The 25,006-nt window shown below is 38.9% G+C and overlaps 2 protein-coding genes across 2 annotated transcripts in view; both read right to left on the bottom strand.

The window, feature by feature from the left end:
- FRS2 (fibroblast growth factor receptor substrate 2) overlaps positions 1 to 20,563 on the bottom strand; it is a 121,311-nt gene extending 100,748 nt beyond the window's left edge. The window contains exon 1 of the mRNA XM_027106994.1: positions 20,417 to 20,563. The gene's annotated coding sequence lies outside the window, so the exon portion shown is untranslated. The remainder of the gene's footprint in view (positions 1 to 20,416) is intronic.
- Positions 1 to 25,006, bottom strand: part of YEATS4 (YEATS domain containing 4) — a 134,396-nt gene that overhangs the window by 23,301 nt on the left and 86,089 nt on the right. The window lies entirely within an intron of this gene.

Here is a 25,006-nt window from a genome sequence, read left to right as displayed (position 1 = left end):
TGGTCCGGGAAGATCCCACATGCCACGGAGCGACTAAGCCCATGTGCCACAACTACTGAGCCTGCGCTCTAGAGCCCGCACAGCACATCTACTGAGCCTGCATGCCACAACTACTTAGGCCCATGCACCTAGAGCCCGTGCTCCACAACAAGAGAAGCCACCGCAATGAGAAGCCCGTGCACCGCAACGAAGAGTAGCCCCCGCTTGCTGCAACTAGAGAGAGCCCATGCACAGCAACGAAGACCCAACGCAGACAAAAAAGAAACAGAAAAGAAAAAAATAGTATTATCATGGGTCAAATAGTCATGCTTAACAGGAAGTTAAATATAAGTTAAAACTAACTACTTAAGACTCCAAATCTAGATACTATTAATAATTCTGTTAGGCACTATTGCTCAGTTCTCCTAAAATTCAAGTTTTTATTACATCCTTCAGTTTTGAAAGACTCCATTCTAGAGAGCTACACAAACTACCAAGATTGTTTAGCATGCAAGCTACAGTCCAGTTAATCAAAAGGTATTAATGGATGTATCCATACAACAAGAATATACTTATACTGAAGCAGAGGCATGAGAAAATAATTAACACAATTTCTAACAGTATAAAATCAATACCAGCAGGTAAGTGCTAGATCACCAGGACCAAATTAATTAGACTGAGTGTATTCAATGTACAATTTTTGCTCTAAGTTTTCATTAGTTTGAAGCAACTAGTTTCTTTGTTCTGTAACATATCACCTAAAGATTCTAAGCTCTGTACTACTTAGAAGGTGTTTACTTAGCACTTATGAATGCCATTTCTTATTAGTCATTTTTGCCCAAGAGTATATGTTCTGGGATGAGAGAGACAAATTAGGCAAAAAGCCCCAGCTCATCACTGCTCTTCACCTCCCAAGGAACATCTAAATGCCATTTAGTCCTCATGTCCTTACCAGAGAATACTGAATGAAAACCTAGAATCAACAGGCTGGTATGGGAGAACTTTCTCAAATGTTGTGAGGATTAAATGCTGAGTCAGCACTTAAAAGATCCTGAGAGTGAGTGATTCCTTAAATTTTGTGCTCCAGATGCCTCCTTTCTTTACCCTACTCCCGGCCCGGAGTTCAGCCAGGAATACTGCTGAACATCCTATAATGCATTGGACAGTCCCCCACAACAAAGAATAACCTGGCCCAAAATAAAAAACCCTGGTATAAAAGAAAGAACACTAAGTTAGAATCCCACCTTTACAACTTATTATCTAAATGACTTTCAACAAATTATGCAACTTCTCTAAGTTTCCTCATGTTTAAAATGGATGGCATGCTCATGTTGAAGGATTTAGGAGTATAAATTGATATAGAAACCTTTAGACACTTTACAAATGTTAGTTTCCATTCTTCAGAGTGAGTACAAAAATCTTCTCTATCAGAGGTAGAGCTGTGGACCTCTCAAAGATAACTTCAAACTATGAATGACACATGGTACTCTGATTTATTTTCTGAATCTCCTATCAAAGTCTAACCAACTTGAAGGCAGGTTCTTATTGGACTTGGTATCCTCAGCCTCTACAACAAAGGAAGCACTGAGTTGTAGAGGCTGAGGATACCATCTGTTAAATGGCCAAATGAGCAAATAAGCTCTAAGTATCTACCCACCATAACAAAGCAGTCATCGCATTGCACAGTACAGAATTACCAAAGAATGTAAGAAAATGTAACTCTTGTCCTGGAGAAGTTTTAAAATAGTAAGAGATATCTAACAACAAAACAAAATATGTAGAGAGATTTAACACATAGCAGGCACTCAAAAAAATCTCATGGGTAAAATTCACATGAAGAGCTGAGGTCACAAATGAATATTAGTGGGATGCACAAAAAAAGTTAGAATTATATAGATTTAATCAGGGAAAGTCCTATTTTTAATTACTATAATCCTTCAGAGTACATGCTGCTAATATCTTCCAAAGGCAATGAAACAGTACACTTAAAGAACAAACATCAAAATGTCAAGTGCTATCATTTGTCATTTTAGCAGTACTCAGCTAAATTTCATAATTCAGATGATGGTAGCATATTTTAACAGGTTCAAAGGCCATTTTAAGCAATTTTTAAAAATACATTAGATTTTAATGGAAGCTTATCAAATTCCTGACATCCACAATCCATCTTAATTATTTTAAATGGTCTGAGACAGAATAAGACCAAAAAGGCTGATGCTCAAATGTCTGAAATACACTGCTGAAAAGGCTGAGCTCAAGCATACCAAAAGTGTGTTAGAAGCAACTTGTTAAATGCACTAATGTAACAATTATTTTTAAACCAACAATTTTAGAAAAACAGCAGTTCCTATCTAAAGCTTATATAAATATAAGATACTGGGTTTGCAAGTGTCAGCAGAGTTTTAAGATCCCTTTCTAAAGCAATAGTCTCCTTCTGTTTTGCTTGGTATCTTAATTTGCCTTTAGTTTCAAAACTAAGTTTGCTAACACTGTTCCTCTCAAAACCTCAGGAATTCCATTACTAGTTTTAAGCTAAATTAAAGGAAAATAAACCCATTCAACCCATGGCACAAAGTATGCACAAAGTGTTTGTTGATGCTCATAAATAGACTGAGAAATTTAGACATGTCTTAAGGACAACAGCTGTATAGTCAACTCTGGTTTGCCCCACCATGGAACTGAATAGAAAGAGAATTATTGCTACCACTTCAAGTGAGACCAGCACAGATACCTTTAAACCAACTGAGATATAATAGAACATTCTCTTTAAATCAGAGCCTTTGTGTATGTTTTCACTTTAGGGAAAAATGGTTAGAATACTCTTTAAAAAAAATACACACGGAGCCAAGATGTTACGAGCCTCTCTCCCAAAAACAATGCTTAAAATGCCCTCAACACTGCCCACCCACTTGCCTCCAAAAAAAAAAAAGAAAGAAAAAAACAAGCTATAAATATTTGACATACAGATGGTTCTTTGTCTTATCACTAGAAACCTTCTTTTACATTCTGTATCCCTATTCTCAGACTCTATAAACCTTCCTGACAAGTACAGGTATTTTCACTTTCATCCCTCTCCATCACCTCTGTCAAATCATAATTCATCTCAACTCACCTGAATCCCAGGTATCAGGATCCTGTGAATGGGACTAGTAAAAGAGGAAAGTACTGATACTCGAAAGAAAGGGAAAAAAATCCCATCTTTCCCATTTCCTGGCTCCCTCCCTTATCTTGGCCCAGCACTGCAGAGTAGCAACAAATGCAAGGAATAAAAGCACCTTAAGCTCATTCTATTGCTATTTCTCCTTCTTTTAGCCCTAACTCATTCACTGCTCCCCAAGCATCACCCTATCTAACCCCTACTCTCCTGTCCCAGGTAATGGAAGTCACAAACAAGGGCCTAGATTTTGGGTAGACCCAGTTCCCTAAGAGAGGAATGCAACAAGATGAATGAATTTCCACCAGTCTTATAAAGGGTGATTCGAATATATTGTTATATAATGAGTTACAACATTTTTTATTGCCTGACCTAGTAATAAGCTAAATACCATTTTTATGACTTATTGGAAAAACAGGCTCCTAATCCCAAATTCCTTTTTTTTTAATTCCCCATTTCCCCCATCCCAAGCCTCTAGCCACAATCTTTTTTAAAACAATTCATTAAAAAAAAAAATTCATTTACAAGATAGAGGCTACCTATATAAAAGAGTCAAATTACAATGACTGCTAGTGATTAAAACAATAGATTTGTGACAAAGTAAACAAGTGAATGCCAGTAGCTTGTGCAACATGAGTGAACCGAGCTTACAACCACATAATTAATAAAAGGAAAGAAAATAAATCTGGTTATAAACAGCATATTACCAACCAGCGATCACACTTTTGCAAAGAATATATTATAACACCAATATTCTAACTTTAGAAATGAATATACCATGAAGAATAATTTGGTAATACCTATTAAAATTTTTAATGCATATATCTATTGGCACAGAGATTCCACTTCTAAAATTCAAAGTACTGATACATTTACACAGGTGTGATATATGTATACAATACTCACTGCTGCATTATTTATAAAAGGAAAAGATAAGAAAAAACCTACATATCAACCAAAAATGGAATGTATAGTATATTCAATACAATGAATACTATGTAACCAATAAAAAGAGTGGATATGGTTGTAAATGTAGGAAGAAACTTGCTACAAACAGCAGTTGCCTCAGGGAAGAGGACCCAGTAGACAGGGAGATGGGAAATGAGACTTGTTTTCACAATATACCCTTTTGCACCTTTGAATTTTGAATCATGTACACATATTACCCTTTTATTAAAAATGAGTAAGCTAAAAATTTGTTAAAGAATTTAGACAATTCTCTCCAATCCTCTGATGCATAAACAGTTCTACTTTCCTCATCTGTAGGCAACGTTAATCAGGACTGAGAATCTGGGCTACTAGAGGTTACCAATAACCAATATACAGGGTAGAGGGCTCATTTCCTCTTTAGTAAGAAGAGGTACAACTATGGCAACTCTGCATCAATCAAAACAAAGTATAATATGCGAAGAAAGAGGTGAAGAATTTATCTTACCCAAAGCAACCTTTATTACAGAAATAAAATTGGATGCAGTATAATTTTGTCAGCACTCTGAAAACCGTGCTTCGCCAAAAGGAAAAAAAACTATCTGGCTGGAATTTCTGGTTAGGGTCTAGATCTCAAATGGGTACATGCACCAGAAATATTTTGTAAAGAACCTAAGAAGGGCCAAAATCATTCAAATCCAAAAGGCTAGAAAACAAGGGGAAGGGGGAGGACAAAGTCATGGGCAATGTTTCAAATGTCAAAAGAACGTTTATGATATTTTTCTATCAGAATTTTTCTCTTTATCTCTTAAATTCCAAGTAAGATTGAACGTAGCAGTCCCTCAGTAATTAAAACTCAAGCAATTGAAAGAAACAATTCAAACTCTTTTTCAAGCTTATTTTTAAATGTTACTATTTCATATGATTTTTGGTTTTGCTGCTAAAGAGAACAATTAATATAACAGCAGCTAATACTAATCTGGTTCCCTCTTCCGCTGATTCGAGTCCAATTATAAAACCAGGAAAATAGGGGAAAAAAAATCTTGACGGGGGGGTACATAACATGGTAACATTTAGGAAGAGGATCGTATTTATTTTTTGTGAAAAACAATACCATTTTGGGGGTCTCTCTTTTTTTTTTTTTTTTTTTTTTCCGGTACGCGGGCCTCTCACTGCTGTGGCCTCTCCCGTTGCGGAGCACAGGCTCCGGACGCACAGGCTCAGCGGCCATGGCTCACGGGCCCAGCCGCTCCGCGGCATGTGGGATCTTCCCGGACCGGGGCACGAACCCGCGTCCCCTGCATTGGCAGGCGGACTCTCAACCACTGCGCCACCAGGGAAGCCCTGGGGTCTCTTGTTAACAACACTATGACATTTATGACTTAGCCTCTAATCACACAGCTATATCACTATGTACAATTTAAATTTTACAGACTTAATGACTTGTTTAAAAAATGTAGCTCAAAGGTTTGTTGTCATAACCGATTACAGTATTCTGAAGGCTAGAATATATCTCAGTAAGTGAAAGATGCTAGCTAGCATATCAAAAAAAATTAGTATATTCCTTTGCCAGATTCACCTGGACTAATGTCAAAAAAGAAAAAGAAATAAAAATCACGAAATAAAGTTACACTTAAGAAAGCAGGAGGAGGGCTTCCCTGGTGGCACAGTGCTTAAGAATCCGCCTACCAATGCAGGGAACACAGGTTTGAGCCCTAGTCCAGGAAGGTCCCACCCACGGAGCAACTAAGCCCGGGCGCCACAACTACTGAGTCTGCGCTCTACAGCCCGTGAGCCACAACTACTGAGCCTGTGCTCTAGAGCCCACGAGCCACAACTACTGAAGCCTGCGCACCTAGAGCCCATGCTCTGCAACAAGAGAAGCCACCTCAATGAGAAGCCCGCGCACCGCAATGAACAGTAGCCCCCGCTCGGCACAACTAGAGAAAGCCCACGCGCAGCAACAAAGACCCAACTCAGCCAAAAATAAATAAATAAATTTATTTTAAAAAAAAAAGAAAGTAGGAGGAAAAAGTGCCTTAGAATTAATATGTGGAGTTCATATATCTTGATATTTACAAAGGGAAAGGAGAAGAATGTTACCAACTGATAAGTTTCATTTTTATTCTATTTTATTTTATATTTACTAGTAAACCATTTACTATGGCTCAAGAGTGTCCAAGGTACTTGATAAACTTAACTAAAGAGTAATACTAATCATAATATTAATTATAATCATACCAAAGTTACAGATTAACAACCACACAAATGAACATTTAAATTCATATCAATGGTTTTCAATCCTGAGTCGAGTACCACCTAAGGTAGAACTGAGAATTCTTTAAGCTATTTTCAAGATTTAAATAGCCTAAAAGCCTCACATACTGTCTGAAATATAACTTTTTACACTAACTGTATACATATCCATTTCTTTAGATCCTAATGGCTCAACTGATGCTTCATGAAATAACAAGTAATGGACAGATAAAGATTGATCAGATTCCAAACTAAGAAGGAAATTTAACAGAAGGAAGAGCAAAGTTTATGTCTGTTCCCCACTCCATTTTTCCCCTTTACATTCTTTTATTTCACAATCTTGCAGTTAAAACACTGCAAGATCTTAGTCTTGTTCTCACATATACATAGCCAATATAAAATAAAAACAAATGATTGTAAGCCTAATTTTCACCTTGGGATGCACCCTCATTCTTTACATAGTTAGTACAAAAGAAACACTAAGGAGGAAAATGAAAGAAGGGCCCAAGATGTGGGATAACTGCAAAAACACAACCCCAAACATACCTAAAGACCACTCGAGAGTACTTAATGGCTGGGTAAATAAGATGACCTAAAAGGCATCTAGCACCTGCACAGGAGGCAAAAGGACATGCTATATTTGAGCCTTATACAGATCTAGATACAAATCCAGTAAGTCCCCTACATACGAACCTTCAAGCTCCAAACGTTCAAAGATATGAACATGCGTTCACACGTCCAATCACATAAGTTAGTTCATGTAACTGGCGTACACTGTCATGTGCGTACATTGTCACGTACGTGCATCCTCTACAAGTGGTTGTGTTTTTGTGTACTTTACTGTACAGGGTACAGTAGTACAGTATCTGTATTTCAAGCCCAGGATGTGAGTGAAATTGCAGCTTGCCCTCTGTCTCCTATTGCTGACGATCCTTCAGCTCTACCATCTCCCTCCTCATCTCCCTCTCCAGTCAGTAACTCTTTTTTACCTGTTCACTCGATGCCAGCCCCTGTATGCCAGCTGTTGTACTGTACTACTGTACTTTTCAAGGTAGTGTACTGTAAGATTAAAAATGTTTTATTTTTTGTTTTTTATGTATTAATTTGGAAAAAGTATTATAAACCTATTACAGTACAGTAAGTCCCCTACATACGAACGAGTTCCATTCCGAGAGCACGTTCCTAAGTCCAATTTGTTCATAAGTCCTAGGGCTCCATCATTTATTACCTGCCTGACCTTGGGAATCTTACTTAACTCTGAAGCCTCAGTGCTCTCCTCTATAAAACAGAAATGAGAATAATAATTCAATAGAAACTCATCTAACAGGACCTCTACTTTATCAACTTAGAGAAATAAAGAGCTTAAATTCCTCCATAAATCACTTCCTGATGTCCATCACAGGCTGACCACTTGCACCTGGTAGTCCTCTAAGTCAACCACTTTCTTACTGTGTCCTCACCCTTCTACTCTCACCAAATGAGCTGGAGGCTTAACAAGAGCCAGCTGTTTGTTCCCAAACCCATGTATGCCAACTGCACTTGTTACTGTAATTATGTAATTTAAGATTATGTAAACTGATGAATTATGAGCGTGAAAGGGGTTGTTTCTCCGAAAATTATGTTGAAAAATTCAAGAAGATTCAAAGGCTACTTATTTTTTGGAAGTTATTATAGTTGTATGTATGTAAAACAACTTTAAGAGAATAGCGGACAAAGCATAAAACTGTAGAAGGATTTTATTTAATACATTAAAATTCTCTGTTCTAAAACATATGGATACCGGGGTGGGGTGGCGGGGGAATGAATTGGGAGACTGGCATTGACATATATACATTATTGATACTATGTATAAAATAGATAACTAATGAGAATCTACTGTATAGCACAGGGAACTCTACTCAATGCTCTGTGGTGGCCTAAATGGGAAGGAAATCCAAAAAGGGGGGGATATATGTATACGTATAGCTGATTCACCATGCTGTACAGTATAAACACAATATTGTAAAGCAACTATACTCCAATAAAAAAAACTAAAAAGATAAAATAAAATAAAATAAATTCTCTGTTCTATTAGACAGCAATACTTAATAGATAAATGCCTCATGGGTATGGATTATGCTAAAAAGACAACTCAGAACTCTAATGAAAGGACCCATCCATAAAGAAAAGCCCTGAGCCTATAGCGGGAAAAAAACGGTGAAGGAATGTATATTCGAGTTAAAATTAAAAATATATATCATTTTTTATGATTCCCTGCTAATCAACTTTTCCAACTTTCTACTCAACATCGCATATGAGATCTTCACATGTAGCTACCTCAAAAATTTACAAGAATATTATGACGACTAAATAAAATTAAGCACAGTGCTGGCACTTAATGACATTAAATTTAAAACTTCTGTTTTACTGTAAGGGTTTTGTTAATACCCTGATGGTCTGACTACTACTCTAAGAATACAGTAATGCTTTCTTCCAAAACAGAAAAGTAAAAGGCACACAATTTCCTTGTTATTCTGTTATTTTTTTTATTTGGGTACACTATACATACTCCATACATGATTAACCATATAACTCTGTGGTGGCCATAAAAAAAGTGAAGACGTCCAATACTACTGAGACCGCAGGCTCCCAGGGTTACACTGTAAGGATAACATTACAGTAATGCAGGTAATGTATTAACATATCAGAGTGACCTGGCACCTAAAGCTGACAAGAAAGTAGGAAAAGTCAATGAGATGCTGGTGTGGTGCCAGTGGAGGGAGCAACAGCTCTCTGAAGAGGGAACAAACAGAGGAAAAGGTCAAGGACCCAGATTGAGGAGAGTAACTAGGAGGTGAACGGCAGAAACAAGAGAGGAAGCAAAGCAGAAACTGGTAAGCATTCTGTAGGTAACAAACCTATAAACTGAAGAGATTACAGGCAAGGTAAAGAGAAGGATCTGGTGATTCAACTTCCTGCTCAGAACCGCTAAACACTGGCACAGATATTAAAATGCTTTTCCAAATTACTTAAAAGCAAAATCACCTTTTTAAAAGTTCATGTCATTTTGACATTACAATCAATTTTACTCTTCATGGAAAAACTGTTACATAAAGAAATGCACTCTAAAATTAGAACAATGAAGTACCTTTTCACCTTATTAAGTTAGGGGGCGAAAAGTAACGCTAATATCCAATCTAACAAAGATACAGTGAAACAGTACTAGTAATACTGTCCCCTTTTGAAAAGCAATTTGACTGAATGTCTCAGGATTAATAAACCTTCAGATCCTCTGGCTCAGTATCACACACCTGGGAATCTGCTATAAGGAAATAACTAAAAATATGAAAAAATATATACTCTTGGGTGTTTTCTGCAACGTTTCTTTTAATAGCAAAAATTAAGTGTGATGATAGCACAGGAAATACTTAATACAATGTTAAGTTTAAAAAAGCAAACAAGGGGCTTCCCTGGTGGCGCAGTGGTTGAGAGTCCGCCTGCCGATGCAGGGGACACGGGTTCGTGCCCCGGTCCGGGAAGATCCCACATGCCGCGGAGCGGCTAGGCCCGTGAACCATGGCCGCTGAGCCTGCTCGTCTGGAGCCTGTGCTCCGCAACGGGAGAGGCCACAACAGTGAGAGGCCTGCGTACCGCAAAAAAAAAAAAAAAAAAAAAAAAAAAAAAAACAGCCCACGTGCAGCAACGAAGATCCAAAGCAGCCAAAAATAAATTAATAAAAAAAAAAAAAAAAGAAAAAGAAAAACACAACACTAGGATCTCCCTGCAGGTTGCTTACTAACTGTAAGGGGAAAAACAGTAACTATACAGTGAATAAACCAGTCAACACCCTGACCAAAATTAAAATCGCTAATGAGGGGCAAACGGACATATGTATATCCCCACGTGACATCCTGAGAGGGACACATACCTTTTGCAGTAGTCTGGCTGAAAATAAATAACCTGAAATCATGAGGCAAATCAGGCAAATCCAAATTGAAAAACTTTCTATAAAATAACTTACCTATATTCTTTAACTGCATAAAAGACAAAGAGAAGCTAAGGAACTCTTCCACTTTAAAGGAGACTAAAAAGAAAGGACAACCAAATACAAGATATGATCAAATCTACAGAATTGGAATATAAAGTGTATGCAGACTAAAGTATTTATCAATGTTAAACTTTGGAATTTGATAACAGTACTGTGATTATATAAGAGAATACCTTATCCTTAGAAAATACACCCTGGGGTATTAAGAAGTAAAAAAGGTATGCAACATACTCTTCAATGGTTCACAAAAATAAATAATGTGTGTGTGTGCCGTAAGACAAATATGGCAAAATGTTAAAAATTGGTAAATACGGCTAAAGGGTGTAAGAGTCTACTATATCACTCCTGCAACTTTACTGTAAGTTAGAAATTATTTCAAAATAAAAAGTTTTAAGAACACAGGATACTAATCTCCAGGGGGTTACTTATAAGCTCTAAGCTGTACACTATATTTTAAAAATCACTCTGCAAAATTAATAGAGAGAAAGTTCTAAGGAACTTCACAGTCCAATTACAAAACAAATTAGAAAAACACAGCACCATGAGCAAGAGCCAGCGAAACAAACAGCAGAATCACATCTGCAAAGACTTCAGATACTGTACTCCCTGGTGGCACAGTGGTTAAGAATCCACCTGCCAATGCAGGGGACAAGGGTTTGAGCCCTGGGCTGGGAAGATCCCATGTGCCACAGAGCAACTAAGCCCATGCACCACAACTACTGAGCCTGCGCTCTATAGCCCACAAGCCACAACTACTGAGTCCACGTGCCACAACTACTGAAGCCTGCGTGCCTAGAGCCCGTGCTCCGCAACAAGAGAAGCCACCGCAATGAGAAGCCTGCGCACCGCAATAAAGAACAGCCCCCACTCGCCGCAACTAGAAAAAGCCCGCACATGGCAACAAAGACCCAATGCAGCCAAAAATAAAAAATAAATAAGTTTCATAAAAAAATAAAAAAGACTTCAGATACTGGAATTATCAGACAAATATAAAATAAGTATATTTAATAGATTTTTAAGAAATAAAAGATATCTTGAGAACATGACTAAAAAGGAATAACTACAAAAAAAGGATAAACAGTCTTAAAAAGGAACTGAATGGAACTTCTAGAGATAAAGACAACATAGTAAATGAAATTTTTAGAAACTCAGTAAACATGGTACAACACAGATGAACCCTAAAGACATTATGCTGAGTGAAATGAGTCAGACAAAAGGACAAATATTGTATGATCCACGTATATGAGGTACCTAGAATAGTTAAATTCATGGAAGTAAAATAGTTGTTGCCAGGGGCTGGGTGAAGAGGGAACAGGGACTTATCGTTGAATGGGTACCGACTTCATGAAGTTTATGATGATGAAAAAAGTCCTGGAGATGGACAGTGGTGATAATTGCACAACAATGTGAATATACTTAATGTCACTGACCTGTACCTTTAAAATGGTTAAAATGGTAAATTCTATTTATGTATATTTTACCACAATAAAAAAAAAATTGATATAATTGTTAAAATAAAGTGAAAAAAATGCAATAAAACAGGTGAACAAACCTGAAGTTAGAATTAGCTAACTGGGAAGAAGAGATACTAATTATCCAGAACACAGTACAGAAAAATACAGAAATGGAAAATATAAAAAACAGGTTAAGAGGCCTGGTGGATAGAGTAAAAAGATCTAACATACTTCAAATACAAGTTTCAGATAGAAAGTATAGAAAATGAATCTGAGGAGAAAATGGCCAACCGTTCTCCAAAATTGTTGAAAGACACCAATCTTCAGATTTCAAAGCCTACTGAATACCAAGCACGATAAATAAAAGAAACCGTCTTCTAGACATATCAAAATGAAAGTGCAGAACACCAAGGACAAAGAAAAGATTCTAAAACTAGCTACAATGAAACAACAGATACAGTCGTCTCTCGGTTATCCAAACGGAAACGGTTCCACGATGCCACAGGATACCCCTCCGATGTTCAAGTGCCTTATATAAAATTGTGAGTATTTGCATATAACCCGTGCATGTCCTCGTGTATACTCTAGAGTTCTTCTAATACTTAATACAGTGGAAATGCTATATAGATAGTTGCCAACATGCAACAAATTCAAGTTTTGTTTTTTGGAACTCTCTAGAATTTTTTTCCGAATATTTCAACCCATAGGTGGTTGAATCCAAGGATGCAGAACCTGCAGATACGGAGGGCCAACTGTATCTCTAAAGGAATGACAAATTACATTTGAATTACCAATTTTTCAACAGCAATAAAAGCCAGAAGAGAATGGAATAAGATCTATAATAAAGAAAAAAAACACTGCTAGCATTGAATGCACACTCAGAAAAGCTACCTTCAGGAATAAGACTAAGGTACTTTCAAACAAATAAAAAGTTTTTCAACAACAGACCCTCTAAAGGATATTCAGGCAGAGAGAAAATGATCTGATCCCAGATCCCAGACAGGAAGTCTGAGATGCAAATGGAAAGGAGCAAAGACACTTGTAAATATATAGGCAAATCAAAGCAACAGTTTAAAACAACAATAATATCTAATTTGTTGGGAGTCAGGGAGAACTAAGATAAAGGAAAACTACACAGAATTTATCTTCCAAATGTGAAGAGAGAGGAAAATGGATTTTTTAAAAATACATTCACCAAAATTAAAAAGAAAAGCAAGGGAATGATTAACACAAAATTCAGACGGCGGTTACTTAGGAACCATGTCAGAGAACACAAGTGGTGAGAAGTACAAAGGGGCTTCAAAGAGGCAGTGTTCTACTGTTTAAGCTAGTTAGTGGTACATGGTAGTTCATTTTATAATTATTTAAGTTGTACATTTATTATCCTATATGCTTTTGTAATAAAAGTAAATCTTAAAAATCAACACAAGAAAAAACCTGAAAGGTTAGTCATCATTCCCTAAAAATCTAGAATATGTCCCAGACCTTGGTATTTAAAATTGAAAGAATTAAAAAAGATTCATTATTTTATTTAACAACTACCTATTGAGTGCCTAATCGTTGCCTATAACTGAGCTGAGGGGAGGCATGAAGATTCCTAACCTCTCTTCCCCCTCTTGTCTTCCTAACCCTAGAGAGTGGCACTAATACAGTAGCCACAAGGGGCTGTTCACACTTAAAGTTAATTAAAATTAAATAAAATTTAAAATTCAGTTCCTCTGTAACACTAGACACACTTTAAGTGCTCAGTAGCCATTTGAGGTCCACTATATTAAATAATGCAGATACAGAATATTTCCATCACTGCAGTAAGTGTTTTAGACAATGCTGCTATATTTTCATAACATTAGAAATATACTGATAATTGAATAATCTTAAATTTTCAGATGTTCTTACTTTTATAATTATTAAATCTCCTTTCAAAGTCACTTTATTTCTATGAAACTACAGCTCCTTAGTAGTATTTTAAAATAGTTTGCTGTTTGTTAAGAAATATGTAGAAAGTGTGAGGACCTCTTCACCATCTCCCATGTCTCACCAAAATCATCAGAACACAGGATTTTTTTTTTAATGAGCCAAAATTAAATAGTTAAACACAGTGCTACTAAATTGTAATACAAGCCACATCAAAAGGATACAAAAATCCACAGGATGAACACATGACCCTTCTTGGGGGCACCAACTTTAGTTGGCAGTACTTTAAAATACTGTTTACATACATATAAAATAGCAAAATGCAAAATTCATATGAATTTTTAAAAACAAAACGCTATAGGCATCATGAAATTTTCTACTTATAGCGGGACACTCTGGGCCGTACCTCCAGACTTCTGAACATACCATTCATTTCTGCCATCAGCAGCACTTCAGAGGAGAAATTTAAGCATTCTTAAAATAAATGAATTCTACATGATTTTTTTATTTAACAGAAACAATGATGTACAACAAAACTCTATAAAACAATAGCATCCTTAATACCTAACACAACAAACGTCCACTGTCTTTAAAATCAAAGGACAGAGGGCCTAAGCTGTTTCAGCTGAACCTGAACATTTTGCTTTAGGCATTCTAACACAAATTAAGTATTTCTATAGCACTCGAATTTTTTAAACTACCTAACCAAAAAGATTCGAAGGAAACAAATATTAAGCCTTAATTTAACAGTCACTTAGGCTAGGTTTGCAATTTAAGTTTTCCCCCAACTCTAAGTGAACCAGGGGGTCAATAAGCTTCTCATCTAAACAGCTGAATGCAATTTCAATAAACACTTATGCTAATAATTGTTTTGTGTCCCCAGGAGGACTTCTGGGGCTTCACTTACATAACCCATTATGCAAAGTACTGAACCATTCTCTTTCTCTAGAAAGCATTCTGAATACCAATATGTGTACAAGGTTTACATGCTATATTAAACGAAGATTTTCTCACTCTAGCTTCAACGATCCTGCAGGAGAGGTGAAAAGGAAAGCCACTTTCTGCTACTTCACTATGTCAAAGGCGAGGTATTTGTCTCCCTGGCTCATCAACAGAGGATGACTTACAGCAGCGGCCCCCACGGTTCGCTGGTCTCCTCGTGGGACTCCGGTTGAGAAACACAGCTTTAAACAAATAATTTGGAGCAACTTGTTTGAACTCAACTGAAAACAATCTGAACTGCTCCTTGAAATGTGCCATAAGTATTAATGTAAAACTTTACAAAATTAGATGCAATGGAGGTGAGAATCACAATACAGCCCCTGTAGCGTAGTCGAAGGGTAGAATGTACCCCAAACCTAACTTGAATATGCATAAATATGTTGGATGAGTACTCTCCCCCAAATCTCCTGGCTCTGTTTGTTTGTTTTTTCTTTTTTGGTTTTTTTTGTTTTTGTTTCTTGCGGTACGCGGGCCTCTCACTGTCGTGGCCTCTCCCGTTGCGGAGCACAGGCTCCGGACGCGCAGGCTCAGCGGCCATGGCTCACGGGCCCAGCCGCTCCGTGGCATGTGGGATCTTCCCGGACCGGGGCACGAACCCGTGTCCCCTGCATCGGCAGGCGACTCTCAACCGCTGCGCCACCAGGGAAGCCCCTGGCTCTGTTTAAACCAAGATTTTCAGATTTCACAAAGTCGTAATCTTTAGGTGACAAAAAAGGTGGGAGGCGGGGGGAACGAACACAGAGTTGCCAACTTTTATTCTGCCAAAGACATTTAAAAAGAAAATAACTACCAATTACTATCACCATTATTTCATTTAAAAAAAAACCTAATATGCTTATACCAAAAATGGTAAGAGATAATTTTAGAAAAAAAATATTATCTTCTAAATTAAATAAGTGTAGGTTTATGAGAAGTTCACTCATTCTCATTTCACTTCAGACAAGTGAAAACTTTATCATGGACTGACACCGCTCCACAGTCCAACATTTGGGAACCACGGGTCAAAGCAGCTAACTCCCACTTGGAAAAAGAAAGCAATGGTAGCACATGCCCAAACCAAATATTAACCTATTCAATAACGAGGAAATCGAGGCTTGGAGGGGTTTAGGGACTCTCCCAAGGTCACAGACCAAGAATTTTGACACGGGTCTGTCTGATTCCAGAGTCAGAGTTCCTAACCATCATGCTAAATTTCCTCTAATATTCTTCCAGTGGTAAAAAGATCCATCCCAACCCAGTCACCTTTGTGACCAAGGACAACCGAGGAATTTCCAAGACAGCTGGCAGGAGTGAGAGGTGTACTCCCTGGCCATCACTCAGACTGAAGCTAAATGGAACTCCTGACCTTTGCCTCATGAATAGCAGGCTCAAGGCAACTAAGCTAACCAGCCCAGACAAAGCACACACAAACCCCTGCCTCCGACAACACTGACACAGGACTCCTCCGTGTTCCCAAGTGCCTGGCTTTCACAGAGTGAAAGCCATATTCCTAAAAACAAAAGGAATGTATGAATGATCAAGAAGGAAATAAACACTTCCATGGTAACTCAGTCTAAAAATAATCAACTTGCCCTCAAAAAGTTACAACTCTAAGCCTCATTCTGCAAATAATTACAATCTTTTACACATTGATACACAGGTTCCCTTAAATTAAATATCTAAACAGAAAACCACACCAAGTTCTATAAATCTATAGTTCTTAGTTTCCAAATTAAAATATATAGTTTTTATATACATATCATTATATGATGGATAAAAAGTGTCTTATCATTCTATCTCTCTAAGATAGTCCAAACATTAGAGACAAAACTACTTATGTTAATCAAAAGTACTTATAAAAGAGAGTTGAAAGAAAAATATGTAATTAAATACCATTTTCTATGAAAAGCACTATTAGCAGCCAGTAGTAACAGAAGGCACAAAAATTATCTTTGAATAATCAGAAGTTCTTGATATTGAAACCAAAATTGAAAGTCATACATATAAATAAAGAGAATACTTAAAGAGAATAAAAAGCAATATCAGAGAATTGCTTCCATATCACTTGCCAACAAATGTCCAAAAGGAACAAACAAACAGCTCTACAGTAACCAAAGACTAACACCCTGAACCAAATGAGTCTGAAATAGTTCTTCCTCTCTAAAATACAGTAATGATAGCACAGTATTCTTACTATTAACGGCAAGAAAGTTTTGTTTCCCAATTAGATTTTCAATGATCGGATTCTTTTCTACTCCATCTGAATCTGCAGTGTGAGTGAGCAGTACACAGACTATCAAGTTTTTACCCACTGAATAAAATTATCTATTTAGTGTCTTTTCCTTCTGTTTTAAATAAATGCCATCTAAAATAAAGGGTTTTTTTCTTTCTTTCCATCTAAACTCTCCCTTGGCTCTTTCATCTTCATATACAGATTCAACTAATACATCTGTTTATATTATTCTCTACACACGTTTAATGTATGCCTAGCACTGACCTCTCTCATGAACTACAAACCCATATTTCCAAAAATCTCTGAGCATTTCCAGTGTTTGGCAAGTATATAAAAAACTCACCATATTCAAAACTGATCTCATTATGCACCTTCTTGTCCATATTTCTAGTAATAGTACCACCATTGCCATCACCCACACTTAAAATGAGTGTAATCTTCAACCTCCACTTCCTCCAAACCATTCCCAACAATCCCTCCTCCCATCCACCTAGTAAATCATACCAATACCACTGCCCTTGCCTATTATTTATACTCTATTGAAAGTCAGCTGTCTACAACAAATCATTCTACACACTACACTATTAGACCTTGGTAGTTTCTCATTACTTCCCAAATACTCCTAAATACAGCATTTAAACATGTTCCACAATCCAGCCCCAATTTAAATTTCAAACCTCATCGCTTATTCCCAAAAATGAACCCTATATTCTAGGTAATCTGGTCCACTAACTTTCCTCTGAGGACACAATGAACTCTCCCACCTCCACATTTGTGCTCACATCATAACCTTTATTTAAAAAGCTTTCTTCATCCACCTACTCCCAGCCCCTAAACTTTTGGCTTAGAAAAGTCTTACCTTCTGCAGTGTTGAACTCAAGCTGCTGGTTTATTGCAAGGTAGCATGCTGTAGCGAAAACACACAGGCTTTCGCACCAGGCAGACCTAGATTCAAATTGGGGCTCAGTTACCTGCTAGCTACATAGCCTGGATAAGTTACCCAGGTATCAGGGTATCAGTGCCCTCATTATTAAGAAATATGCTTAGATGTTATTAAGAAATATGCTTATGAGGCTTAGAAAATGTATGTAAAGCAACTAGCATAGAGCCTGGTATACACTAAATGCTCAATAAATAAGAGCTTCAGAGCTAACTTTATAAGTATTATATATATATTTATAATATACCTATACCTCCACCACTTTCCATGTTACTCTAGCTAAGAATGAATCCATTTTCCTTTCGTACAACTCCAAACTTTAGATCAAACCACTCATGTAGTATTAACGTATATTTCTATATGCTGTAAATTTTTATACAAATATCTGACATCCCCTTCTAGATTTCAAATTCCTAAAGACCCAAGATTTAATCTTTGCATCCTATAATGCCTAGCAGTGATTTTCATGAAGCACAAAGAACTCACCTCCAATTAGAAAAATATTTTAATATGCCTAAATATTTAATATGCTCTCCATGATTTCTGACAAACGTTAAAAAAATTATTGCCAAAAACATGAAGCTTAGCTGTAAGGGCTGTATCTTTACTTGCTCCTACATGGTTGCCTAACATAGCCTGATGCCTAACATAGCAATATCTGTTGAATTGACTTGAATGATATAATCTCCAATGTAAATGTTCAGTATCTGTTGAACTAAACATAATTAAATTTACTAAGGGTTTCTGATTCTCCCCAATTACCTTTTTCTGTTCTTACAATTCTTGAAATCCCTCCCTTCAAAACACATTAACTATCATACCTTCAGTACAGATCCACAACCGTATCTAATTTGACTCCGTTTCCAGATTCTCTCAATTCCAATATTCCAACCATAGGCTCTAAACAATTAGAGCATTTCAAATAGCTAAGAATCTACAGTTTTCATCTAAATCTAAAAGTTGAGCAACTAATTTTCACTCCACAATTTTTTCCAGGGACTTTAAAAATCATCCACCCTTTGCCTGTTGAAGATCAACAACCCTGAAATAAATCTTCTTTTGCATAAGAGAGTTCCCTGAACTTGTCACTTCAGTCTATTTTCCCTAATTCATGAGACTACCTCCCCTTCCAGTTGTGGGAGGTGAGAAAATGAGATAAGTACCCCCAAAAAACTACAGCATAAGTCCTAATATAAGCACAAGATGAGAAGTGCAGGCAAGTGTCACTGGTTTCACAAAGATGGTGTGCATATACTTTACACTGCAAAAACAATGGTCATCTACTGGTAGTCAAAATCTGCAGTAACTGCATTCCCTTATGATCATAATTTAAAAATCACCATTAAATGTGGAAAATCCTAATTCCTACAAACCTTTCAGGAGTAGTTTATTACCTAAAATCTGTTCACTAAAAACAACTACCTACATCACTTTCTCCTCTAGGAAATGCTCGATTTATCCGAAGTAAACACCTCATACTATAAATTAAAAAACAACAACAACTAAAGACAAAAAACAAAACACCTCTGCCCACCTGTGTGAACCTCTGCATTGCAGGAACAGCTGAAACAGTCTAAGGAACCTCCTTGGAGTTACAGAGAACAATTTTTCTTTAAAAGTTAAGGAAAATGACAATTCCAAATATGAACTGTTAAGGAAAATGACAATTCCAAGTATACAAAATTCGGGAAAGAGGGGGAATAATAATTCTCCAACCCTTTACAGTCAATTTGTGCAACAAACGCAGACTAAGCTCATCAACCAACTGTGACTTCTGAGAGCCACAGAATTAGGAATGTAGATTAGAGAAAGCATCATTTTTTACGTCTGCCAAGAAAATAAGGGAATTTACCTGAGGTCCCGATTTTCCTCAAGCAAGTTGTTTTTTTAAGAAGTGACTTCAACAACAGCTTGAGTAAGCTTTCGAGTGAGTAAAGATCATCGGAGGCACGGTGGTGCCACACTGACCTACGTATCCAGAACCCGTCCCAAGCGCAGTCCAAATCGACCGTAGGCAACACCTAAGCGGGTCTAGATGTAAAGCCTTGCAAAAGATCTCCGGTATCTACACACGCTTCGCCCCGCCCTGGGACCAAGGAGACACCACCTCTGGGACCCCAGCTAATTACTGAGCCCGAGGACAGACCCAGAGGTCGCGGCAGTCGGGAACTAGAGCCCAAGACTGGGTCTGACGTCCAGATTCCCAGACCCGGGTCGGACAGAGAAAACCAAATCCGAGAGGCAGCGCGACGATTTGGGGGAGCAGAAATGAGGGGGTTGGATGGACGGAGGCCCAGCCCATTCTTACTTTCAAGTCCCAACAGCAACAACAGCTCCGGGAACCCCCTCCCCGGCTCCGCCCCGCCCACCCCACGGCCCCACCGCCCGCTCCTTCCCGCCCCGAGGGCTGGGCGAAGACCGCGACGGTCGACAACCCCCTTTCTCGAACCCCGACAGCCCAGCCCGCAGCCCGGAGCGGGCAGCGGGGGCCCGAGAGCGCCAGCCCCGACGCGGCCCGCGGCCGTCGCAGTTCACTCCGCCGGCCACTCACCGTCGGCCCGGGAGCTGGGAGGGGGCAAGGCGCGGGTTGGCGGGCGCGGAACCCCGGACTCCCACCCGGGAAAGAGGCCCTCCTCGGAGCCGACCGAGCCTCAGCGTCTGTACCTACAAGGCCTCTCTCCGGCCCGAACCCTGGAAAAGCACTTCCGGGGGAGCGGGGGAGGGAAGGGTTTTGGCACCGGAACTGCTCCCGGGCTGGAGCTGCCAGGGCCTCCGAGGCGGGGCGGGGCGGGGCGGAGCGAAGTGGGGCGGGGCGGGGAGGGGCTGGGCTTCTCCGAGGGCTCCCGCAAGTCCGACCCCGGGCTGGTCGCTAACTCTTTCTGCCCCGTGGCCCCTCGTTTCCCCAAACTCTGGCTGTATCCTTTACCACTCTTCGACATGTTCCACTCAGACCACCTGATTGTACAGAGGAGGAAACCCGGGTCTCAGAAAATTTAGGTGCAAGGATCCAGCGCCTACACCCTGCCCTCCGACTCTTCCAGTATTCTTACCACTCCAATCTACCTCCTTTAAAAATAATGATAGTTAACATTTATTGACCACTAACTGCGTGATACACACTGTATTAAGCGCTTCGGTGCTTAACTCAGTTAATCGTCCTCAAATCCCTTGAGGTTGGTGCTATTATCTACGTCTTGCAGAGGAGGAAACCGGTCAAAGATACCAAACCCAACACCACAAACTTCGGTTCTTGATTTTATTTTCACTCATGTTGTGTGTATAAATTTCACCTATCCCTAACACGATTTTTAAGTTCTTCAAGGGCAGGAACCAAATTATATTCCTATATTCCATCATCACTTGAGGCCAAGAGCTGGGAGACTCTGGAATCTTACTACCTGGATCCTGTTATTTAATACTTTTACTTTTTCAGCGTGGGCAAGTTGCTTGACCTCTCCAAGCCTGTTTCCTCATTTGTAATATATTTGATATATTTGATGTGTGTTTGTGTGTATGCACATATATAATCATCTCTGGATTGTTACGGGAATTCAAAATAAAAATGCTTGATAAACAGTGGTGTACCTAGTACCAAAGTACGACTGAGTAAAAATCAACAATTCTCATGCCTCATCATTAACAGGAACAGTTTTTCCTCCAGTGGAGTCACTCTAGCAGGGGGTAATTTGAAAAAATATGGGTTAGCAATAGACAATAGAAAAGGTTAGTTAAGGAAATAAAGAGTAGAGGTTTTTGCAATGGGAAAAATGAAGGTAGGTGAGACAAAGAATGTCCTGGGGCCAGCCTGGATACTTGTGAGGCTGTGAGCTGAGACAGTTTGAGGAACCAGAGTCAGATGCCAGGCAGGGAAAGGAGGGGGAAAAAGAAAAAGGGATTCCTCAGCCACAAAATCAGGAAGGCACCGAACATCTGAGGTAGTTTCTGTATCTGAGTCCAGATTTTGGGGGGGTATGGGGGTGTTTAGCATGCATACTATCTGCAAAACATCTCTAAAAACTGAGGGGGAGGAAGAGGAAGATTTTTCAAAATTGTCACTAAGCAAGGCAGGGGAAATAGAAATAGTTCAGAACCCGTTATTACAAATTTAAGATGCAAACAATGCCTTTGCTTTTGGCTTTTATTACAGCGCTGTGTTATTTTTGTGTGTGTGATCACAGAAGTGTTTGTAAATACTTCTGTAATACCCAAATTTACCAGCCTTTCGTGCCTTGGAGTGTGAAGAAGTAAAAAACAGAGCCTGGGTTGGCAGGACTCACTAACTTCTCTTTCCACCAAGGGCTTACAGGGATAGTGAGAGGGAATCCTGAATCACAGACATTGTCAGGCTCCCTGCTGGACGCAGGAGTGCTAAAGGTTTGTTACTGAATCTGGTCATCTAACTAGTAAATGGTGCAGCCAGGATTTGAATGTGAGTCTTTCTCCTCAGCTGCTCTTCACCACTGTGCCAACAGTTCTCAATCTTGAGAGTGCATCAGAATCACCTGAAGGTCATGTTAAAACACAGAGTGCTGAACCTCACCCCCAGAATTTCACTTAACCATACTGGTGCTTCTCTGAGGTGTAGTCCCTGGACTAGTATCATCAACATCATCTTTGAACTTGTTACAAATGCAAATTATTAGGCCTCACTCCAGAACTTGTGAATCGGAAAGTCTGGCGTGGGGTCCTGCCATCTGTGTTCAGACAGGCCTTCCTAGTGATTCTAAAACATTCTCCAGTTTTAGAACCTCTGCATTCTACTATCTTGTCTTCCACATAACCCTCTTTTTTTTTTCTAATTATCCCCAACAGAAATAACTCTACTGAAGCAAAAGTTCTTCCCAATGAATTAAATGATCTATTGAAGCATTTTTATTCATGTTTTGCTCTCAGTGGGAGAGGAGGCTAGAAAAAAAAATAATGGAGGATTCTTTTTTGATTACTTTCAATTTGTACTGAAATTTAACCAGATAATACTGGGTTGGGGGTGGAACTAATCTCACTTGGGAACTTCTCTGTGCCAGGGCTTAACATGCATTTTCTAAATTGATCTTCACTGCACTGCCATGAGGTTTCATGGCCTTAATTGTACAGAAGAGAAAAACTGAGGCTTAGGTGAAGTAATTGACTTAAGGCCACATTCTTATTAAGGGGCAGAAATCAGGGTTGTTCAAACAAAGATCCCTCTAATTCCAAAACTCATGATCACTCCACCTCATAGCAGGAGCTTGGAGAACCAAATTCCACTGTGGGCTTCACCACCACAACTATGCAACATTCAGTAAGCAATTTAATCTCTATGTCAATTTCTCCATCTATAAATAATGTTATCATAAATCTGCCCCTCCCACACTGGAACGTTAGAACAAATGAAGAAATAAAAGTGTAAGTGCTCTGAGTTTTTTAAGAAAAACAGTAAAAAGACAAGTTATTATAATATTAATATGTTTAGCCAAGTGTTACTATGTGAGCCTGAGCATTGAATCTTTCCTGGTTATCTCCTGATTCATACATAAGAGGTTCAAAAACTATAGCTGATGCCAAAGAAAAAGCCTTTTGACTTAATTTGTCAGTATCTACTGGAGGTTAAAGAGGATGACAGAGGATTATATGTGTTTCTCTTAAAAATTACAAGAAATCTCTCAACAGGTTCATAGGCTCCAGGTTGTTGCCAAACTGTTGGCCCATCCACATCCTAGAGATCTTTTCTCCAAACCCTTTCTTCTCCCCATAACAAGCACCCCTCCACCCTCCTGCCTCCACCCACTAGGCAAAGACTTAAAATTCCTCCCACTTTATTATGTAGAAGGATTTAGCTCTCAATCCTCCTCTCAGACCAGACTCCAGGCCTATCTTTGTTGACAGAGTCGCCAAGTTGCACAATTCCAGGGGGTACCATTCACAAAGAATACAACCTGAATGGTGCTCGAGGGGGTGCCAATTGCACAGGCGACAATAGGAATGGTCCCCCTGGAACTGTGCAAGGCTGTAGCCCTGTCTATGCATAGCTCCCGCCCCAAAAATCCATTAAGGTGTTTTGTTAAACAAAAGAACCATCTACTTGGGTGTCCACCAGTTTGCCAACCTTTCAAATAATGGGGTTCTTTGTGTTTTTTGTTTGTTTTAACGTAGGACTGATCAAATACTTAAATCACCAGGCTTAAGTCCTGGGTTCCACACTCTACTATTTTTCACTCTCTTCTGTGACATTATTGCCCATCTCCCCGCTAGACTTGTGAGTTTCATGAAGGCTTTGTCATATTTTGTCTTCTTTACCTTTTATTCATGTCTTGGCACAAGTGCTTAAAAAACACTTGCTAATTTGAATAACAGCACGGTGTACTCATAGATATGTACTAGTATAGTTGGCAGAGATTTGACAAATGGCCTCAAATGTGCTGTTTGACCCACAGAGTTCTGTATCAAGAAATAAACTGAGCCAAAAATTTTAAAATGAGAAATGTCACATAAAATAAAAATCCCAATTTCTGGCATCTCTTGAAAATTTGGACACCAGCAAACTGGGCATGCATCCCACAAGGTGTTGGCATCTTTAGCTCAGGTGCAACTCTCCATTCAGGTCGTACAATGAGTTGGCTCCACTCATGTGTGAAATCTTCATGTCAAGTGCTGAGTTTGGAGCCACTGGTGTGTGGGATCATATGGATGTTTTAGAGAAACAAGTATAGAATTTTGCCTTGTAGATTTTACATGTGTTCTTAATGATTTAGTTCAGTGTATTCTGAGGTAATTTTTTTTTTTTTTTTTGCGGTACGCGGGCCTCTCACCACTGTGGCCTCTCCCGTCGCGGAGCACAGGCTCCGGACGCGCAGGCTCAGCGGCCATGGCTCACAGGCGCAGCCGCTCCGCGGCATGTGGGATCTTCCCGGACCGGGGCACGAACCCGCGTCCCCTGCATTGGCAGGCGGACTCTCAACCACTGCGCCACCAGGGAAGCCCTGAGGTAATTTTAAATTGTTTTTCTGAGGTAGAAAATCATGGGGTACCATCTTGTGCCATTTCTAAACAAGCCAAGTAAGTGCAGACATCACATTATAAATATGATTACCACCAACATTCTACAGGCATTGTAGCTAATGTTGTTTGTCAACTGCCTTGGAAACAGAAACGACAAATAATA

The sequence above is a fragment of the Aethalodelphis obliquidens genome, unplaced genomic scaffold, assembly GCF_003676395.1.
Source record: "Aethalodelphis obliquidens isolate GAN/ISIS:26980383/991018 unplaced genomic scaffold, ASM367639v1 scaffold8, whole genome shotgun sequence".
NCBI lineage: Eukaryota > Metazoa > Chordata > Mammalia > Artiodactyla > Delphinidae > Aethalodelphis > Aethalodelphis obliquidens.
Note: the sequence above shows the minus strand (reverse complement) of the source record. Positions and strands in the feature narration are given on the sequence as shown.